The sequence below is a fragment of the Canis aureus genome, chromosome 17 (genome assembly GCF_053574225.1).
Source record: "Canis aureus isolate CA01 chromosome 17, VMU_Caureus_v.1.0, whole genome shotgun sequence".
NCBI classification, from domain to species: domain Eukaryota; kingdom Metazoa; phylum Chordata; class Mammalia; order Carnivora; family Canidae; genus Canis; species Canis aureus.
Window position 1 is genome coordinate 22618334 of NC_135627.1, and position 7007 is coordinate 22625340.

The window sequence follows — 7007 nt, forward strand, 5'->3', positions numbered from 1 at the left end:
CAGAGCCTACATTGCCATGAACAGATCTTCAAAGGTGATTCTGATAAATGCCCAGGAAGAAAAGAGGGCAGCTGAAGAGAAATCCTCAGTTTCTTAGAGAATACTTAAGTAATCTTAAACACACACACACACACACATACACATACAAAATCCTAAACAGAATGTTGGAAGAAATATGTACCATAAAGGCCATTCTGGTGAGGTCTCAAGCAGAAATGAGGAAGAAGTTATTGGACACTGGATGAGAGGCGATCCTTGTTATAAATTGAAAATGAACTTGGCTGAATTGTGTTCATGTTCTGATGCTGTGTGGAAAATAGAACTTGCAAGAAATGAAATTGGATATTTGACTGAGGAAATCTTTAAGCAAAGTGTTGAACAAGTGACCTGGTTCTTCCTTACTGCGTATAGTGAAAGGTGATAAGAGAGAAATGGCTTAAAGATGGAGTTGCTAATCAAAAGCAAACCAGAACTTAAAAATCTAGGGAATTCTCAGCCTATTTATTTTGAAAGGAATATGAAAAGCCTGTTTGGGAGAGAACACCAAGGGTGTGGTGATAAGGTGAGTAACCAGTCATCTCAACAAGAAGCCAAAAACTACTGCTCCAGGCAATGGAAGAATGACTCTAAGGGCAATTCACAAATCATCAGGGCTGTCCCTCCTAAAACAAGTTCAGAATGCAAAGTCCAACCAGCTGAGTGGTTTCAAAAGAGGGGTGCTGGCACTCATGGAACCTCAGTAGGACCTGCTGGCAACTCCTCACATAGTGGATCCACTCCCTGCAACTGGAACAACAACCAGCCACCCTACCTATTGGCCCTGCAGGCCTCAGAAGACACAGGTACCAGAGCTACATTCCAGAGGCAGTAGGCAGTAAACTTTGGCTGTGTTTGTGATGCTTTTTCTGCTTGCACACAGAGTACACAAGCTGAGCTGTCCATTTTAGAAGACAAGGCTCCTGCAGGGAGTCCTGGAGAATGGAGCACCAGCTCAGAGAGTCCAAACCAGAATAGCCACCTGTTCAACATTCCAGCCTGGAGAATATCCAGCAGATGCCAGAAGTGCAACAGAGGCAGAACAGTCATCTGAGGGAAATTCCAGCCACAAGGCTCCAGTCCCAGAGACCTAAGGAGGCAGGACCAAAATACCCGTGTGTGTGGAAAGCAGAGCATCCAGCCCAGAGGATCTTCTTAAGCCTGAAGGCTTAATGCTGTTTTCCTTTAGATTTTGGATTTATCTAAGAACTTCCAGTCCTTTCTACTTAACAATTTCTTTTAGGGAATGGGAATGCCTATCTTATATCTGTTCCACACTTATATTTCGGAAGCACAGAACATTGGGTTCACACATTCACAGCTGGAGAGGAATTTGCCTCAGAATGATCAGTCCTTAAGTCTTGCCCATATCTGATTTAAATGATATTTAGAGGTGACTTCAAACTTTAGACTTTTGAGTTGACGCTAGAATGAGTTAAGATTTTGTGGCTATTCTGATGGGATTACTGTATTTTGTATATGAGAAGGACATAAATCTGGGGGGAACCTAGAAGAGGAATACTACAGACTGAGTGGTGGTATCCTTCCTTCCCCAAATCCATATGTTGAGACCTCATCCCCAGTGTAATTTTTTTTAGGAGTTGGGGCCTTTGAGTGGTGATTAGATCAAGAGAGGGAGCATTCCCCTCACTCCACTCCCTCCTCTATATGAGAACACACTGAGAAGACAGCCATCTATGAACCAGTAAGTGGCTGTCACCAGACACCTAATCTGATGGCTTGATCTTGGAATTGCTCCCCTTTAGAATTGTGAGTAATAAATTTCTGTTATTTATAGACCATCCAGCCTATTACATTTTGTCAGAGCCTCCTGAATGGACTAGCACATCATACAAGAATATCAAATTAAAGGAGAAGTGTGGATTCAGTTATTTATTTCCATGAGTTTCTCTTATGCAATCACCACAGGCAAGCTGTGTTCCCGTGTGAAATTTGTTGCATCAAGCACACCACACTTCACAACTCCACTGCTCTATATCTGGATTTTAGCAACCAGCCTGTCCAGGAGATGGTCAAAGCTTCATGTGACTAAACAATACTAAATGCATTTTCCTTTTGTTCCTCAATACTCCACCTACTCTTGGGGTGCCGGGGTGGCTCAGTTGGTTGAGCATCTGCCTTCAGCTCAAGGTCATGATCTCAGAGTCCTGAAATGCAGCCCCACGTCAGCAGGGAGTCTGCTTTTCCTTCTTCCTCTGCCCTTCCCCCTACATCTGCTTGTGCTTTCTCTCATGCACTCTCTCTCTCTCTGACTCTCTCTCTCAAACAAATAAATAAAATCTTAAAAAAAAAATCCCCACCTACTCTTTTTCAAATTATCCTGTTAATTATTTTATTTTGGATATCCTTTTTACGGTGGGTTGCTAACTGGTCTAAATATAGCTAAATAAGGTCTAGTTTGAATATTTGTAGTTTAGGGTAATATTTCATAAATCTGAGATACTATATGATACTATATGGAGTAAATATGTTTTGGGGCCAGAATACTGAAGTAAATATGAAAAAAAAATACAATTAGTTTATAATTAGTATTTGACTCACTGTTAAATATAAAGTCTGTTTAAATAGTAATAAAGTCAAAACTTGGAAGTCATCTGTGAATATATTTCTACTACGAAAATAGTATCAAACCCTAGAGACTGAATGGTCTACACCACCATTTGAAACTAGAATCTAGAGTTTATTCAGTGTCATTTGACATGTGTCTATGACATATCCTATTCCTTTTCCATTTCTAGTACATGTATCAATTTCTCTCCATGAATCCAGCCAGTAGCCAACAGTGATCACCTCTTTGGAGATACAACCATATCTTTTTTTGTGTACCTACGCATCTGAATACAAACATGATTGGACTAGAATAAAACAGCCATTACCTTTGTATAAGATGCACCATTCTGTCTTGTCATAGAGGAGGTTCAAATGTAATGAAATGCCTCACCCCTCAGGTTTTAGTTTGAGACTGCAGAGAATTTAATAATGAGGGTACCATGATGCATTACTTATTGAAAAATACATTCACTAAGGATCTTCACATTTATCTTTTTTGGACTATCCAAGTTTTCTGAATGGCCCACATGGAGTTACTTCTTTTTCTACAGTAAGAGTTAAGAAGTCACATATCTGATCTATATAGATGATAGATAGATAGATAGATAGATAGATAGATAGATAGATAGATGATAGATAGATAAATAAATATATGATAGATAGATAGATAGATAGATAGATAGATAGATAGATATAGATAGATAGATAGATAGACAGATAGATAGATGATAGCCATACACCTTCTTGAAACTCATTCAAACATTCTTAGGGGTACCTAGGTGGCTCAATCTGTTGAGTGTCAAACTCTTGATTTAGGCTCAGGTCATGATCTCAAGGTTGTGAGATTGAGCCTACCCCTGGTCCCCAATGCCTCCCTGTTGGGCTCCCTGCTGGGCATGGAGCTTGCTTCAGATTCTCTCTCTCTCTGTCTGCCCTTGCCCCACCTAAAAAATCTTAGCTTATTTCTTACTTTTTTTTTTAATATTTCATTTATTTATTTGAGAGAGAGAGAGAGGGAATGTGTGCACAAGCTGGGGGAGGGGGTATGGGTGGAAGGGAGAGGGAGAAGCAAACTCCTTGCTGAGCAGGGAGCCTGATATGGGGCTCAATCCCAGGATCCTGGATTCATGACTTGAGCCAAAGGCAGATGCTTAACCAACTGAGCCACCCACACACCCCTATTTCCTATTTTCTACTTACAGATATATAGTCATTTATCAATTGGAATTATGACATGCTTTGCATATTTATTTCCTTAATGATGTTCTAGATAACATGTGATTTTAGAACTTGCAGTAATTTTTAGAATACTTTATATGTTTAGCAGAGTTGTTATCATTTACCTATTACCCAAATATTTCTATTCAGGTGTAGGGATATATATGTTAGTGTGTGTTCTTATTTATATATTGACATTTTGGTTCCTAAATAGATTTTAAAGTGATTTAAAACAATGATGCCAATTATATTTCACTTTTATTCACTATTTCATCTGTCAAAGTGTAATGAACATATAACAAAATAATGATCCATAATGATACTAATAATGATAAAATTGCCTGAATGTTCCATACATATTAACTTTTAATAAGCAGCATACGTACCTTATTTCTTTTAATCCTTACTTTAGCACTATGACAAATCATTTTATATCAGGGAAAGTAGAATGTTTTAATTAAGATATTGAAGATCACTGAGATTCAGAAACTTGTCCAATTTCACAGTTACCAAATGAAAAAGCTCTGTAGTCTTGTTGATGTTGACAAATACTTGATAGATTATTATATATTTTATTCCATTTCCCAAAAGAGTGGGACTTTTTTTTTTTAACTTTCTCTGATAAGACTTTTTCATCATCTACTATAGTAAATGTTTTGATATGTAAAGGCTTCATGCCATGATTAGATATCTTCATAAATTGGGTACCATTATAAAGTTTATGTTCTCTTGTTTATTTAAAACTTAAGAAAATGGATATTAATCAATCTCAATTGTTATATAATCACATTTCAAAGGCTCACTACTGTTCCTAAAATAATTAAAACATCATGTTCATCTATAACATAAACATAATTATTTATAATCTATTCAATTCGTGTATATCTTAATTACTTTTTCTATGAATAAAAACATAAGAACATAAGGTTAGTATGTCTTACTTCTTAAATATCTGATGATCACATAAAAATACTTTTGCTGAGAATGGTGAAAGATAAGAAGATACAGCATATCAACTATCTTTAATATGAAGTATTTTTAAATGACTTAAATGTATATGGAAAATTTAAAATATCAGTTATAATAAAAATTCAATCAACATTCTCTTTTTTCACTTTAGTCTCAGTGACATTTGGTAATCCTTCAGCTGTTAAGATTAAAATACATAGAAACAAGACAGAAATGGAATATGTCCAACTTCAATGTAAAATCGGCTTTCCCAAAGGGATATTTTGCTAACTCAGTTGTTCGAAACAACTGAGATAGTAAGTTATGCAGACAGATCAAGAGAGGACCATACAATATAGAGCTGTGAAAATCTGGCACACAAATTCTAAACTCCTGTTATGCATCCATGAAACTAATGACTCTTTTAGTTTTGAGAGTTGCAAATTATTTTGTTAAAACTATCTAAATGTTTAATCAAATCAATAATCCTCTCCATGACTTTGTGCTGTGATTAGATTCTTCTTTACTTCCCTCCTAACATATTTTCAGATATCTGATCCTCCTGCCACATTCTAAGCAATTAAATTGGAATAATAATAAAAATAAATAACCATAACAAATAGTACATCTTGGAGAAAAAACACTGGTTAATGATGAATTTTTGCTTGTCTGAACTCTTTATAATCAAAGAATGAAATAAAATTTTAGAAATTTGTAGACATGGAAATTACTTTTGTAATGTTCCCAATCTTTGCAGCTCATGACATCAGAAAATATTTATATTTATATTTTTCTTCTGATTCTGATTGGAGGTGCAAAGATGTCACTTAGTATGGTAATTAAGTGCTCAATCATAGTATGAATTCTGACATGGTTAATGCCTGACACACAATAAGTACTCAATTAGTATCTATGCAATGCATAAGTTAATAAGCATAAAATATGGATTCAACATCCTACACAAAATATGCTAAATATGATTGATCTTATCTATATTCTAGTAAATACCATTTGCATACAATATTCTAATTCAAAGTCAATGCAACATATTTGAAAGTGACTTTAGGAAAAATCACAACTCTAACTCAATTCTAATGCTTTTTAATTAGGAACTTATAAATATATTTTAAATACATATACTAATCCTAATCATATTCTCAGTGTTGTCTAAAAGATGAAAAATGTTAAAATTGTGATACTATCAAATTTTTGGCATGTAGCAAATATTTAACTGGGAATTGAGTAACTGAAAACCTTTTCTATTAGTTGGACAACTAAAAAAGAATTGGAATTTTCTATGTTACATGAAATACACTGAAATTCAAAATTAAAGATATAATTAGCAAGTATTTTTCATGGTTATCTTCCCAGATAATAATACATTCATTCCTATAGCAAATATTTTTCTATCTATAATCGGTGTTTGAAACTGTGTGAAGCATCTGAGTACGAACAATGCTTAAATGAAGTGGGAGTTACTCAAGTGTTTTAAGAAACTTAAAACTTAATTATACCTGTATTTCTAAATGATTATAGCAGAAGATATGAAGAAATGAAGTTGAGGAAGGAAAGACTGTAGAGAATAGATCAGTCAGGAATTTATTACAATTGTACAAAAGTCAGGAGAAGTTTCAAGCTAAGGCAGTGAAGAAGAGGTGATGCTAATGAATTCTTTTTTTTTTAAGATTTTATTTATTTATTTAGAGAGAGAGAGTGACCAAGGGAAGGGGCAGAGAGAGAGAGAATCTCAAGCTGACTCATGCTAAGCACTGAGTCCCACACTGGACTAGATATCACCACCCTGAAATCATTTCCCGAGCTGGAAACAAGAGTCAGCTGCTTAGCTCACTGAGTCACCCAGGTGCCCCCAATGAATTCCTGCTAATCCGTTGAAATGTACAAAATCCTTGGTGCAAATAGATGAAGGATCTGGAGAAAATGTAGCTCTCTCATGTAGCAGTGAGAATGTATGAGATTACATGTCTCCAAGTAACATAATGTCTGAGTATGTGCCTATATCTGATAGGGTTTAGGACTAGTTGTGATTCCAATTGACGCTTATGAGGAAACAAAACAAAACAAAACCTAAGCTAGTAAAATTTTTGTGGGTCTAATTAATTTCCAAAATATTTTCAAGGCTTAGTTAAATAGTTCTCGATATTAAATATCATGACAATGAAGAAAGAGTGGTATAGAACATAAAGGTTTGAATTTCAGATGGAATAGTTTTTGTG